Source organism: Platalea leucorodia (genome assembly GCF_965183815.1).
Source record: "Platalea leucorodia genome assembly, chromosome: 6".
NCBI classification, from domain to species: Eukaryota; Metazoa; Chordata; class Aves; order Pelecaniformes; family Threskiornithidae; genus Platalea; species Platalea leucorodia.
The window spans coordinates 19,277,990-19,294,090 of NC_138828.1; positions in this window are offsets into that span (position 1 = coordinate 19,277,990).

Below are 16,101 nucleotides of genomic sequence, written 5' to 3' on the forward strand. Positions count from 1 at the left end.
CAATTTTTTTTTTCCTTTTAATGAAATCAAAACCCAAAATAAAGCTAGCAAGGGCTTGCTGAGCATTAACGCAAATGGTGGCTCGAACAGGCATTGTCAAAAAACACTCATTTTTGTGAACTTTTCAAGAAAACCCATTTCCCAGCATAGATCCATTAGCAAAACCTGCCCATGCTGTACCAGGACAGCCCCCGCAGCACAGCGTCGCCATTGCTGGTGGCAGCGCTAAGCTTTCTGCTGAGCTGGTGTGGGCTGGGGACCGACACCATCCAGGCTTGCTCTGTCATGAGCTTTTCCTGACCCGCCTGCGGTGTGCGTTGTACTAGGTTTGGCTGTGACAGCCATTTCTGTAGCTGACCAGGTGCCTACGGCCCCGACTCCAATGCAGCGATGCAGCATAGGGAAATGCTGCCATGATGGAGGTGCAGGAGGCAGCGCGGAGGGGCACGGGTGTGGGGGGCAAGAGATGGGCACGTGCTGGGCACTGCAGACCCCTTGGCTATGCACAGGTCACCAACGCTTGGGCCTGGAGCTTCTGGCTTTAGGGGTAACAAAGAAACTAGGAAACGTATAGTATTATTGAGAATGCTGTGTGTAGAAATATTCTAAATTATTATTCTTTCTTTCCTTTTCTGTAATGATTAGATCCTGATGCAACAGCCATGGAGATCTTGCTCTACAATATGTGGTGCTGCTGACAGCCTGTTTTTTTCTGGCTGGGGGCCTCAGGAGCTGAATCTCTGAGGGAAGACAGGCGACAGTCACAGCTCCCTGCAAGGAGGTGCCTCTGCACGGTGCTCTGTTTGCTCACGGTTTGGGTCCTGCTTCCCTCTGAGCACAGGGAGAGAGGCACCCGTGCCCACGCAGGGAGAAGGTGCAGCATCCTTCTCCTTCCCACCACCTCATCCTATGGTAAAACTATAATTTGATTCCTCTCCCTACAGCTATTTTTGGATTTTTCAGCACTGAAATTAGTATAACTCGTTCAGACAGGAAGTCGTTGCTACAGCACTAGAGAAGGGTACTTGGAAATGAATACGAGTCTTTGATTAAAAGACAGACATCTAAAACCCTTTTAATAAAACATACCAAAACGGATATATAAAAAAGGCCTATCAAAAGAATCCTTACTTCATTTAGGCAAAAAGCAATGGAAACACTTTTATAACAGTACTGTATAATTTACCAAGGAGTTTCTGCAATGGCAAAGAAATGATCGAACAAAGCTCTTTAAATAAAAGTAAATAAGGAGAAAATTAAATAAATAGAAATCAAAGGTTTACTATGTGAGACACATCTTGAATATCCAGAGTAAACACAACCATCTGGAGTCGTCCACAAAGCCTTCACTCAAAAAAATAATTTAGAACCCATACAAAAGAGGTGAGATGGATTTGTGTAAAAATCCAGGGAATTGAGTGAGGACCAGTCAGACACACATCTTAAACCAGCTCAACTACATCGGGCCTTCACTAACCCCAAACCTTTGCCTAAAGGGGAAACGAGCCCATGTAAATGCCTTCTGTGTTTCTGGTGCTGGGGGAGCTAGAGACGATGGACATCTTATGGCAAGAGTGTTTCTCTTTCCTCACTCCTCCCTTCTCGCCAGAAGGTCCCTGTCACCCTGTGAAAAGCAAGCTGCCTGCTTATTCCCCTCCCTGCTCACCCCATCTCATTGCCCCTTTGCTCCCCTCTCCCTGATACAAATCCAGCGACCTGAGCTACCCCAAAGAGGCATTGGGACTGCAACGAAAACCACCAGCCACTGTAACACCGATGCTGCCTGAATCCGCAAGATATTTATCTCCTCTCAGTGTCCTGTTCGCTTCATGTTTAGTTAATTTTGTTTTGAAATAAACATCTCTTCAAATACCTTTCCCACCAGAGAACTAAAATGTGCCGGGCGTGGACTGCCTTCTAAAACTGCTCCCATCAGGTAATTCACAAGTGGTATTTTTAAACCCATCCCTCCCTGAACAACAGACATTACACCCACCCACCCACAGACACTTCTGTGTCTTGTGAGAGGCTGTAAGCAGCGAGACATCACACACGCAGATGGCAGATTTGATAGGAGCCTGACCTTCACGCTCCCACGAATAACACACGCGCTCCTCAGTATTTATTTCTATTTGAGGAAGAGGCAATTGCACAAAGCCGAGGATGCACGCAGCAAGGGAAAAACCTAAGGGAAGAGGGGAGCAGTCACCCAGGGCAGAAGCTGGGGGCACAATGCCGCAGGGGATGCCGAAACCCTCCTGTGCCCTGCAATCCCCTGAGGGCAGCTGCCCGCTCCAGGGCAATGCCTCACTGCCCTCAGTAAAGTGAAAAAACCCCAAGAGCTGCCATCCCAGAGCTCCCAGCAGCAAGGGAAGCTCCCTGAAATGCTGCCTTGGAGGCAGGGTAAGAGGGGGCCAGGAGCAGGGCAGGGCTTGTTTAGCTGTACAAAACCACACTTGGTTTTTGCCGATTCCTGAGCAAGAGGGAACCAGCATTAGAGCTGAAATAAGCCACTTCCAGGCTATATGGAATATTAGCAGCAGAACCAGGACCATGACAGGAGATGTTGATACTTCAGGCTAAGGCCACGCTGTTCCTGAATCAACAATGAACAGATTAAGTGCAATGTTGCACAACTTTTATGTCTCCTTACAAAGACTTTGCTACTCGTCATCACCAAAGATCACAGCACTTACTAAATAAAAAGTCTTGACAAACTCCTTTGTGGGTCTTGACATGCTTTTTACTTCAACTTCCCCATCACAAGCAGATATGGCTTTTTGTTTATATTTGTTTCGTAGTGTTCCCAAACAGCTGCAGAGCCGCTTTACATGGCACATGGCGTCATCCGACGCTATTCGGACAGCAGACTCCGTTGTGTAACTGTGCTTCTGCGTTACGCTTCCCCGAAAGCCTCCAACTGCACTCTGTGTCTGAAATGATTAAGTGAAATAACCTCCAGCTCTTGAGCCACACTTGGAGATTGCACAACTTGTGCAAGGTGTGCTTTCAGCAGAATTGCCTGTAGAATATCCACGCTGACCTCAGTCTCTGGGTCTCATTGTTAAAGCAAACGCATGCTTAAATGGTAAGACAAAGCACATCTCCACAGCCCCGAATGACAGAAGGGTTCAGGTACAGGTAAGTTGTTTTCAGTTTAGAGCCATGTCTACCTCTTGCTGGTTTAAGGACTTTCCCTGTTCTTTTTTTCCTTCTTCTTCTTCTTAAGATATGGTCAACAAAACATTTTGAACACTATAGACCATTAGCTGAGTCTGTCTGGCTGAAGGGCAAAAATAGCCATCCCTCAGTCTGAGCTTTAAAATAGCTCCTCCCTAACGGGAGTCAAATGTTCCCCGGCTGGGAAAGATGTTTATTTCTCTCCCTCTTTTTTAAACATTTAATTTCAGCTTATGTAGGCAATGTGGTCAAACATGACACAGCCCAGAGCAGCAGCTCAGAGCAGACGGGATGAGAGTCTCTAATACGCTAACTGCATCACGCCTCGAAAGACAAAAGCCTGATTTAGCAGCAGCACGTGGGCAGTCTCATCAGAGAGCCCGTTTTGGAGTCAGTTCCTGCATGCTGTAAGTGCGACTCGTGTCCATACATTCAGGCGACAAGAGTCCTGGCTGACACTTGCTCTTTTCTCAGGCATCATGAAAATATACACAGAAATACATTCAGTACAGCATTTAATAAAGACAGATCAAGAAATAAAGAGCAGCAATATTTAAAAAAAGCAATATAGGGTTTTGAAAAATCGAGATTGCTGAAGGATTGGAAAACAACACATAATAAAGTAAAAGAATTATAACGTGCAAGTAGACAGAACTGCTGCTATATGGAATAAAACATTTGTGATGGGGGGCTCCTGGACTAGTGCATAAGATAAACTGTGAAACCACATAGTCTGTATGGCTGTTGAACCTGGTTTTAGACGCAGAGCTGACCAAGTAACAGGCTAAAAAGAACACATAGGAGGACTTTTAACTTAGTCTCTCTGTGATTTTTTACATGTTTTTAACGATACGCCACATTTTGTTGAGATTTTTCAATGAGAAACCTCTTAGGAGATAACTCAGTTTCAAAATATTCATCATCAGCTCACATGCATTTATTATTATGCTCCATCTTAAGAGATGCTTGTTAATCTTGAAAGGCCTCAGGACATCGCTGATCTCTAATTGAGAAGGGTCAGCTTTTAGAGTAAAAAAAGCTGTGCTGAAATTTAATTTTTCAGAGCATAAAAATTTCAATCCAAATTCAGTACAAGGAGCTTTCAGAAGGCGGTCGAGTTTTCTTTCCTTTGAGGTAAAACAGAAGGAAGGAGTAAGGTACTAATATTACTTAGTCGAGAGGATGTAATATATATGCACATATATACACACATATATATTATATAAACACTATAATTATCAGTGATTTATTTCCAGTGGATAAATTAATTCAGAAAGCAATGCATGCAAAAATACTTGGGCAAACTTCCCTATCAGAATATCTATCATAAGATACCTAAAGAGCCACAACTGGCCATACACCGACATATCTAGGTATTCTCCTGCCCCCTCAAGAATAAGACACACAAAATCCCTCACGGTATTCCTTTGGTGCAACACAACTAAACCGAGGTTGAACAGAGCTGGTCAGAGGCACCAGCTGCCTCCTTTCTCCACCACTGTCTCCACCCAGTTTTTCTACCTGGCTAACTCTCAGGAAAACTAAACTCCCTATGAAATGCCTCTATGGTCCACATCAACCCAAGCAATTATTTCCAATAGGAAAGGACAAGCAGTACTTGCCAACATTTCCAATGGGAGCTGCTACAGGCTGCAGTCTTTTGAGAATCTAAACTATTTATATAGGTATCCTAAAGGAAGGCCATTTCACAGGCTCACGAAAGGCTTCAGGTGCACCAGTTGGTAAGGAAGTTACACAGAGAGTTCCCTTAATTTCCTGATCAGCTGTTAATTAATAACTAGCAGACAACCAGATATATGCTTAGAGCCCTATCAACACCATCTGGCAGATTATGATCTGCAACAACCCGGGAAGCCATGGCACATGCACATCAGCACTGCATGATCAGCCCTGGCTGTAACCGGACTCAAACTGTTTCATGTCTGTCTGTTGTTTTGTAGTTCTCTTTTTTCCCCTCCAGTAAAAAGAGAAAAAGCGGGGACACATAAGCTAGGTACGATATCATGGATACAATAGCCAGTGTACGTGCACAGTTTCTTTATCTACTCTAAAAACCCCACTTGTATTCCAATTTTCTTACATTTTTTCATTTCAGGGTAAAGCATATTTGATGGAAAAGTCAAAGTTTATTTGTGAATCAGAACTAGCACTGAGGTTAAAATGTACTTTACATTTAAAAAACCTGTAAACTGAACCCTCGTACCTGGTATGGAAGTGGATGGCTCAACACCACTCTCTTGTGGGCAGAGATCTGAAGGCCTATGGCTGTACCGAGCATGCAGATGTGCAGACAGCTCCAATAAAAACAAAAGTCTTTTCAGTCTAACTCCCTCTCCCCCCCAGTCAGTCATACCCACAGACCTTTTCTGCCAGGGAGTACAATGCAAGACAGGCATATTAATAAATGTAATGCAAACTTCTCTGAGCTTTTCCTCTTCTTCCTTTGTTTCAAGTGTCCGTTTAGCAGCTGTCACAGGGAGACACAGATAAATCAATTTTTTTCACCTCCCTGTACTCATTTGTCTGTGTCATTTCTTCTGCATGTAATCTTTCTTTATTGTGTGCTGCATATTCTCCCTTTCACTTTCCTCTACTGGCAGTTTTTTTCCTTCCAACAGCCATACTCCTCCTCACTGCAGGGTAGACTCACTGAAGACCAGCACGTAATATTCACCAGTAAGCACTCATTTTGCCCAACAGTACTCTTAAGGAGAACTCCACATGTCCAGCTTTCCCACTCTCCTGCTGGATAACGCACGACTTCACCGTAACCCTGCAGGCTGCAAGAGCCGAAATCTAAAATGAAACTGGGCATTTCAGAGGATGTACATTAATAATTGCACAGTACAGCAGACAAGGAAAACGGGACACACGGATGCTCCAGTCACAGTGATACATCGATGCTTCTCAAGCACATGTTGATGGAAGCTGTTCACTGCTGTCTAACGGCCACGCATGGATCAGGCAATTTGGGGTATATCTGGTATTACCTAATTAAATTGCGGTTTACTCCAAAGTCAACTGAAATGAGAAAGCATCTCTCCACTGACATGGCTGCTGAGATGCGTCCCACATTTTTGTATCCAGCGAACAGGCACAGCACTGAAACACAAATGGAAACCAAAGCAAAGATCAAGCCAGGATATCAGGATCCCTGGTGTAATACTGGTATTAAATGAATTCATGCCCTTCTAGTGTTGAGACAGAATTGACTCAGCCATATACTTCACTAAAAGGTCCTCTAGCTGTCAGACACACTAGTGCTCAAGTCCTTCCTCCCGAGTAAAACAGAGGTAGGGACAGAATAGAATTTTTCTGTTTCCAAATGAAATAATCTAGGGAGTCACAACAATAATTTCTAGGTTGCAGTTTTCCAGCACAGCAACTACTCAGCTTCCCCCTTACCCCTCTACTTTACCACGATAGTACAGCACCTCTTTCTGGTGAGAGAACTATTAATCCATCAATGAAAAGGTTTCCAAAAATTACGCTACCTGACACAGTGGGACTGGCTACAGATTTCCTGGCTAGTACTGATCGCTCTGAGACCAGCTCAAGCCACCTGATGACACTCAGGAAACAACCAGGGATCTTTTCTCTGCCAAAGCATGTTGTCATCAAATGCAAACCCAGAAATTTTGATTTAACAAAACATTTTCCAAATATGTAACAGCTTGGATAAACAATGTATAATCCTTCAACATCCTCAAAACCAAAACATTTCCTTCCCCATCGCCCTTTAAGTCCCAAGAAAGCTGTTTAAACACAGAAACAGGCTAAGCTTAGAAATCACACACAGGTTTTCCAGTAAGAACCTTCAAACCCCTACAAATTTCAGCTTCAAGTTCCTGCCCAGTTCTTTGCCGTCTGGCACTTTTTTGTGAATTAACAATTTCAAGGCAATGTTAATAGCCATTATCTGAAAATTTTATGAGAGCTAGACACTTAGCTAGCATAAGATTAGCACTGGCATATTTGTCCTCATTTCTGGGGCGCCACCTGAATGTCTGTCTTCTATTAGCTGAGGATCTGTCCACACCTGGAATATCTAAAAATCACAGAAAAACACTTATCTTTGATCCCCCAATAAAGCTAATCTGATAGTACAAAGAGGGATGCTCATGGCACACAACAAAGTTTTGAATAGATAAAACCAATCAATCATCTTTTAGTAATTCACAACAAAAGAAAAACCAAACGTGAAGTTCTGAAATATCACCACTCCTTTCAGATGCTGACTGGCTGACAGACCAGCAGAATTTCAACTCCAATAAGCATGAATTAGTTTCCAGGCAAAGAAGCAGAGATAAAAGGGGAAGGGATTTAAAGAATTTCTCATGGGGTTTTGTCAAAGTTTTATTTTCTGCCTGGTCTACAGAGAGAGGGCTCAGCTGTGATTTCAGCCTCTCTTTTTTTTTTTTTTTATTTTATTAACAATAAACTTCACAGTTGGCCACATAAAACATGGTAAATTTTTGTACATTTCTCACTGTATCTTGTCTAATCACCTTCACAATGTCTGTTACCTCTTGGGATGACAGAGTAGAAGCTACTGAAACTGTAATCTTAAAAAAAACCCAACATGTTAAAATTATCTAAAATTACTGAATTTTCAGCATTTGCACTACAGTTCTTACCATTCACACATTTTATTTCATTTCACTTTGAGCTTTCTTCCAACCATGTGAGCACAATATGCAAAGCATCCTCGTTAGTAAGATACGATATCGGCAGAATAGGAAATTGGAGGCCTGATCTGCTGACTTTGCTGCATACGCCACTGAAGTGCCTCTGTTCTTACGTTGGTGCACCTGCTCCACTATTTCTGATCTGAGAACCTCCCAGAAAGTATTCCAGTTCAGGAGGTGCATTTTATGGAATAATGAAATGAGAAGAAAAAAAAGAAAGATTAAACTCATTAATACTGAATCATTACAGAACCAAAGGCCACAAAGCATCTGTTGCACGCAGGCACCACTTGTAGAGGTTTCACACTTATACCAGCTTGCTCTGTACTGTCGCTATCAGACAGCACAGCCATGGCAACAGCTTCAAAACAGCTAACTCCTAAGCATTATGCAAGACTCTCCAACCGATCCTATTTTTCACATTTTTTATTTAAAGCTTTGCTCTTCACTCCTCTACCTTCTTCCTTTTTACAGGCTTACACGTGCCATGTACAGTATATTGAAACAACCCTAAAAAGTTTAGCAAGGACTGGCATCCTCTGCGCTTTTCTGTCCCCCAGGCCCACAATGTGACTGCCCCGGCTGATCCCTTAGTTCAGCTCTTCTGGGGCCAGCCAATGCGGCAGAAACTATTGCACCCGCTCCCTTTGGCTCCCCTCCCCACAAAAGACCAGATATGTCCTTCCCACACAACGGCTGAGCTCCACTGGCCCAGTGCCTGTGAACACTGAATAGTCTTTCTGATTCAATTAATTCAGTGGAATTACACTGGCCCCTTACCCCCCACCTCATCCCATGGAAGCTTAGGAGATTGTTTCCTTTAGTTTACCCATAGAGTATCGTCCTCCTTCATTGAAGCTCACAGCAAAACACACTTGCTGAGAGACTCCACATCAGACACCAAAACATATCACAGGAAAAGCAGCACGATTTTGCAAGGCTCAAGGATTTCCAATTCATCAGTGGCTAACCAAGAAGGAGCACCTCTTCTACTGCTATGGTACTGTTTCTCCTTTATTTTTAATTAAAACCTTAGAATGCCGTGTATCTAACCCTCTGCAAGTTTTTTTTTCACTTACTGTGAAATAACTGAAGCTTTCATAGAATACCGTTATTTGTTTTAAGGATAAATCATTTCAGACGTTTATGCCTAGAACAGAAAGAAATGTTCTTTAGAAGAGAAAACACTGTATAGTTATTGTGTTGAGGGAGATGACCTTTATCTTACCACTGGGACCATTATTTCCCCTGTGATCCTGCAAAACAATAAAGCATTATGCAATGGCCAACAAGAGTCAAGCAAAATATATGCCTCTTGCAGAAGCATACAATCGTCCAGCTGAAAGCCATGGTGCGACCTGATTTCCCAACACTTGTTGCAGTCTCTTGTAATATCAGCTCAGGAACCTTAATCTGATAGATGAGGCCACAAAAAGCAGATTCACCCTTCTCTTTTCTCCAAATGGAGAGGAGAGAGAGAAACTGTGGCTGGTCTTGGAGGAACCTTTCATAAAGGTGTTGGTAGAACTGGCAAAAAACTGTAGCAAACTGGGCATCCATGAAGGAAATGCAGATTCTGGGAGACAACAAAACCCACCAATTGATATCAAATGTAGAAAATAATTCTGGCTACTATAGAGGTCTCATTTTGACCGTTCCCAAATTAAATCAAAGCAGCTCTTTTTGGATTGAACTGGACTTAAACTACACAGGGCTCTGGAAAAAAAAAACAAAAAAAACAAACCAACTAAACCCACAGATCTCAACAAGTAGAAAATAAAATCAAATGGTAGAGGGAAGTGTAACAGATCAATTACATTAAGTTAATGCGAATGTTTTATTTAAAAACTGTTTTAACATGTCCTGAAATACTGATGTTTTGGGTTTTTTTGCAATCAGCCATCAAGGACTTATGGCCAATGGCTTTTACAGCTGTAAAATTGGTAGCATCAGAGGGACCGATTCTCATTAGCAGCTATTTACTGGTACAGAATGAGTGGAATAGTTTTATGCTTTGGCATTTATTTTCTTATTACAATCTCTTCTTTTACTCAGATCAGATCTCTGCCTCAAACTCTGCCTTTTATTTATATATATATACATATATATATACATATGTATGTATATAAATATATATCTAATATATATATATTTATATACACACATGAACCAGCTTATACACATATCTAGCACGTATACACACATGCTCTCACAAGGGCTTTTGAAACAGACCTAGACATAAGAATGTGCTGTACCAGTTGCAATTTAGGAGTATCATGTATACCTCTTGGTTATAGAAAGAACAGACGTTGCACAGAGAATTCTCTGTTTCCACACTCATGAATTTCCCCTTGTACACAAATACTTGTACTCAAAACCCCATCCGCTGTGTGATCATCACCTGGCTATGAGGACTACATCTTTACAGCATTTATCAGCGAGGATGTGGGCATCCGCATTTCTTGGTAACAAGCTTGACATAGCACCAAGCAGAGACCTTTTACAATAATTACAAGACATCTAATTTTATTGCAGTCCAAAAAAGTTTCAAGGGGGTGACTTAAAAGAAAAAATAAAATCACATTACATAGTTTCTTAATGATACTTTGGGGATATATGAATGAAAGTTCAATTCTGAAACTTCTCTATCATTTTAATAATTATGAAAATCATAGTCTCTTAAAACATTTCACCTGACTCAAGGTTTTACAAAAGCTTATTAACCAAGTCTTATCCTCATGAAATGAGCATTCATGCCCATTCCACACAATGAGAAACTGAGTTCCAAAGTTGACCTGTTGTCTTCCAGATCCGTTTTCTACATGCCAGACAACATCCACGCTCATTAGCGATGGCAGGGGATTGGGCCACTTCATCTTCTAGAGTAAGGTCTAACAACGAAAGCCTACGCAGAGTTTGCTGCCAATGCTAGAGCTGAAAGTAGGTCAGTCCCCATGATTTCTTTTGTTAAACATGAGGTATTTGTTACCTTCAGCCACAGCCTTTGCAAGTTAATCACTTCTGGGTGGCATTTCAAAAAGCAAGAGAACCTGCTAGGTCCCAGCTGTATGAGGTTTGCTATTTCAGCGGCTGCCAACAATGCTGAATCAGAAACAAAATACAGAGTCAGCAGGAAAGACCGCATCTCATCTATTCTTGAAATCCTCTCTAATTTTCAATTAAAGATGCAGACTTCCTGCTACAAGCAATGAGAAACAGTGAACCCCGGTGACATTCCTGGGTGACTGAGCTGGACTGGTATACAAAATGCATGTGGTACAGCATAGCCGAGAAGGACCAGCAGGCATGCCAGATGCCATTACTTCAAGCCCTCTAGACAAAAATAGTGTCGTTGATCAGTATTTCACGTGACTGCTGACACAGTATTAGAATGGCAGTCCTTGTGCAGTCTTCCTGTCAGGGATAAGCTCACAAGTAGTCTCTCTGATCCCCAAGAGTGCGTTGCTTGAGTTCCAGCAAAGATGCCAGCAACTGCAGAACCACAAGGAGTGAAATAACCCCTGAGCAGTAGTCTCCACAACTGAAGGCTGAAGGACATGAACAGTCATCTCAGCTAAAACTTGAACTGTTGAGTTATAACCTTTGGGTTTCCACAAAGACGACACATAAACATGAACCTTTAAAAGGTACTTTCTTTTTTATGCACTTAAGGATAAACTGACACTTAACTTGTGATCATTTTTCCAGCTCTCCTTACTGGAGGGGAAAGTGTTACTGTTTGCAAGTTCAGCAAACCAAGTAGATGGATAAGCATTCAATCTTTTAAAACCTACTGACGTATCAGAGGCTTCAGTTGCCTGAATTCATACATTTCTGTAAGCCTGATCACAGGCTGGGACTGATGTTCACCATGCTCAGCAGCCCCACAGGTGCATACAGGGATGACAACACAGGGCTGTTGCATGCAGCCCATACTCAGAGAGGCAACTCCTCTTCATAAAGCAACTCTGCTCAAGTCCTGGCAGAGGCTCTCATGAGCTGGACATACTTCACTGTGCAGAAGCTGCAAGATCCTACCTTGGAGCTGTCTAACACGGCCCACTGCATCTGTGTTCAATAAGACTGAGTGCACCAAAGCACCCTTAGCTCCATCTCAGCTCAGCAGCTGTGCACTGTCCTCTGGAAAAGGGTCATTCAGGGGTTGTTTACTCAGAGCAATTATCACATCCACATCAAGAAAAGCAGTTTTATTTTCTGGCCATTTTAAGCTAAGCTACATGTATCCTGCTGGGAACACACTGCAATGGAATAAACAACTCCGAGCTTTTGTCTCCTCCAAGTTTCAGGCAAAACATATTCTTCTTTCCAAGCCCGAAAAAGGGGTGGAAGGCCTAGATAGTGGTGTTTTCTCAATACCCCAAGCTGAGTATTGTTAAATTCCTCATTTCTTGGTTAAAAAAAAAAAAAAAAAATCATATTCAAGAAATTTCATATTCATCTTTTGGCTAAGTTTTCCTGCAGATTTTCCTGCAGAGTATAGTGACTGCATTTCTCCAGGAGGGTGTCTGCTTGCTTTTAAAATAGCTTCTTGTGTAATAGTTCTTTACTGACAGTTCTATTAAGCTTATATGTTATGAAAGCTTGCTTTTAGAAATTCTGTTCTGTAGGACAAATTTGGAAATTAAAGCAAGAACAAAATGTCTTCACATTTAGAATTCAGTGTAAGAAAAGCGAATGTCACAATGCAGATCCTTGCATTGAATGACAATTAGCCAATACTTAATTTCTTCCACTACCGTCATCTTAATTGCCATATATTACATACGACCCACAAGAGCTTTCTCATCTCTGCACCTGCTCAGGCTGTCTATTCTATTACTTCAGCAAAAATGACTTTTCCTTTCTAACACTGAAAGACTAAACGAGCAAGTACAAAAATCCCATTGCTGTGAGCCATAACCTTTGCAGCAAAAAGGGCCGTAGACTTGCAGGAAGAGTTCCTTGTGTTTTTTTTCCCCTAAGAGCTTTATCCTTCACATTGCAAATCCCTTGGTCCTGCTCCAGCAAACCACCTAAAACCCATCACATGGATTATGTGTAGCAAGCAAAAAGCTTCTGCTGGATTCTGGTAAAAGCTCTTGGCATATTGCACAACCAAGCCCCTGGAGCCCAACCAACTCACCCCTGGCCAACAGAAGGGACCACAGTCCGTTGTACAAAGATGATTTTTTTTCCTCCCTGTTGAAGTAGCTGTTGTGATTGACTTTGCAGCTTTTATAGCAGTCATCCCAACTTCCCCTACTGCTCTCCCTTCATAAGTACCATCAGCATTGAAAAAAATCTTTGTGACTATGGCTATTGAACTTTTCTGGCAGTTTCCAGCCGCCAGTTGCAAAGAGCTCCCTGCACTGGCTGCACAGTGGGACTGGTATCACAGGAAGGAGACACAGAATTGCATGGTTAACTTAGAGCAGTCAGGTCCGCTACGAGGCACCGTCTAAGCCCCAAAACTCCTTGCTCTGAAAACAGTGGGAGGAGATACTTATTGCTCAGGAATTGGTATTGCTGCCATATTCAGAAAGGCAAAACCCAGGAATTAACACTGGCAATACTTGCACATGCATTACATTTTAAGAGTGTGTTTTGAAATGCTGCTTAATGTTTGTTTTGAAATGCTACTTAATGTTTGGGGCAGATTATCCTGCTGGAGGAAATATAAATCCTTGCAACTCATTTGGACTATTATGACTAGAAAAAAAACCATACTCAACTAGACTATGTTGCTATACTCCATTCAAGGTGGCCAGACTTCCCCAATAATTAGAAGACATGCTTCGTATGGGCCACCGTGGGCTAGTTACTAAGAGAAAAATACAAAAGCCCTGTCCTGCCACCTTAACTCAGATTTATTCTGACCACTTTTTCATTATTTGGACAAAGGTGGCAGAGGCAACTTTTACAGCCAGTGACAGCGCCAAATTCCAAAATTGTAATTATAAATAGAATACAACATGCAGAGCTTTCAATTTATAGCTCTCAAGCTACTTTACCAAAACAAATGACAAATGAGATTTTTAGAAAAAGAAACTCAGTTAAGTGACATGCCCAGAGCTGTGTTGCTTACCAGGAGCTGAGAGAAACAGAAATCAAGACTACCTGACAAATTAAAATACTTCTTTCCTCAGTCACTTGCCAGGCCTTCAAAAGCATGGTATACAGGTTTTAGGGCTATACATGAAACTGGATTATGCCCCTGTGGTTCTGGCAAGTCGCCTGCCTGACCCTCAGTCTAACAAAACTTGCCTTGATCTGAAGTGACTGCCCATACACAGTCTAGTGAGGCATTTTGCATATGCTCATTAATGGCTTTTGTTGTATTCTGTCTTTCCCTCTGAAAACATCTTAAACAACTAACTCTGGATGCCAAAGAGCTAACAGATAATTAGATAAGAGATAATTTGGGGACTAAATCAGTTAACAGCAAGAAAAATGGTTTGCATACTAGGTATGCCCCACCAATGAAGTATTTTTCTGTGCATTAACTAAAAGATAGTGACATTAAATAATGTATAACACAGGGATCTTTCAAAGTGTGCGCTTCAGATTTAAGCACAGCAGTAGCCAGGATGCTTTTGCAAGCTGCTACACCAAAAATCAATGTAATGCTCAAAGTCCTTGCTTCTTGCTTCACCATTCTGGTTCCCATAAACACAAGCTCCTGTGGAATTCTCCTTTTGGGGTTTTGCGTTACTCCACCTCCTCAAGAAAACCCATCTGGGTGAACAACATTTTAAAACCATACGTTGAGCCTCATGTGATTGAATACGGTTGACCTAACTGGCTGAAACCACTGCCAGTTTCTTCATATGCCAGCAAAAGACACGATGTTCTTCAACTAAGGACATGGTGACACATGTTTCATTAGCAAAGGAGGAAGCAATGAAAAAGGACGCAGGTGGAAAGTGAAAACACTTTAAAGAGCAAGGGCAGGGTGAAGACCAAGATGACAATTTCCAAGGAAGAACAGCCAGTAGAATGAGAGCAGAAACAGAAGCAGAGTGAAAATCCTGCTGATTCCATATGAATACAGAAAAAAGAACAGGAGGGCATTAAAAAGAATAAGAAAGCAATAAAATAAAAAAAGGGGAAAACAATACGAATTGTTTATTTTTGCTTCTCCCAGTGATACAGCTACAGCCATAGAAATTTCCAGTTCATGTGCATGGCAAAAGTGAGAAAATTTGCTGGTGACATCTGAGGTAAAAGTGAGTTGCCTGTCTTTCACTCACATGAAGATATTAACATCCCTAATGCATTGCATGTTCTTCCAGCCATCTGTCTCACACACTACTGTGCAGCAGAGTTGGGTTTGTTGCCTCTGAAGCAGGACTGCACCCATCCATCAGGCAGCCCAGACAGCATTTCTGGGCTTTGAGACCTGCTGAGCAGAACTTTACCACTTAACTCTTCCTGCTACAGCCACAAAGGAGAGCAGCCAGGAGACACCTTGGCCATAGAGATGCCACAAACAGGCATTGTCTCAGAACTAAATAAAAAGGGACATTTTTCACAAAGTAGTATTTCAGAAGAGTGGATAAAGATTTACAGGGCTGAACCTATACAGATTCATAACTCTGCCTTTTAGTAACACCAACAGAGTTTGTGAACACAGCATACAGCTTAGAGTCCTGTAAAAGAACTAAAACCAAAGTGTCCTCTAGATAAGCTAGTCTAACACCTGAGTTTACATACTACTGGATACTGTGTGGAAATTTTGTGGGTCTTCAGACTAAGCAAGTTACAGCAGACACTACATTGCTTCCATCAGTTATTTCCAGACCATTATACCCAAATCCTAACTTTATTTCTTTTCATGTTGCTTGCAGAAAGGAAACCTCTAAACCCTACCACTGTACCATTATTGTCCTCTACGAGCTCTGAAAAGCATGAAGGCTATAGCTCTCTTCGTTTGTCTTGTAGGATCAGCTTTTGCTATTCCAGTAAGTCCTCATCATGCTATTATTACTGGGAACTTAGTTTCCCATTCTGTGAATACTCTGTGTTATTCCATTGACCTATAGAAGATTTTTATTTACATGCAGATATTGAATATATTTGTCTATTCTAGGCCCATCCCTTAAACTACGAACTCGGAACCCGTGGACAGAAGACTCCAGAAAAGGTACTCTTCTTGTTCTTTAAACATTAAGAGGCAACCTATGTTATTCATCTTGAATATATAAACCACATT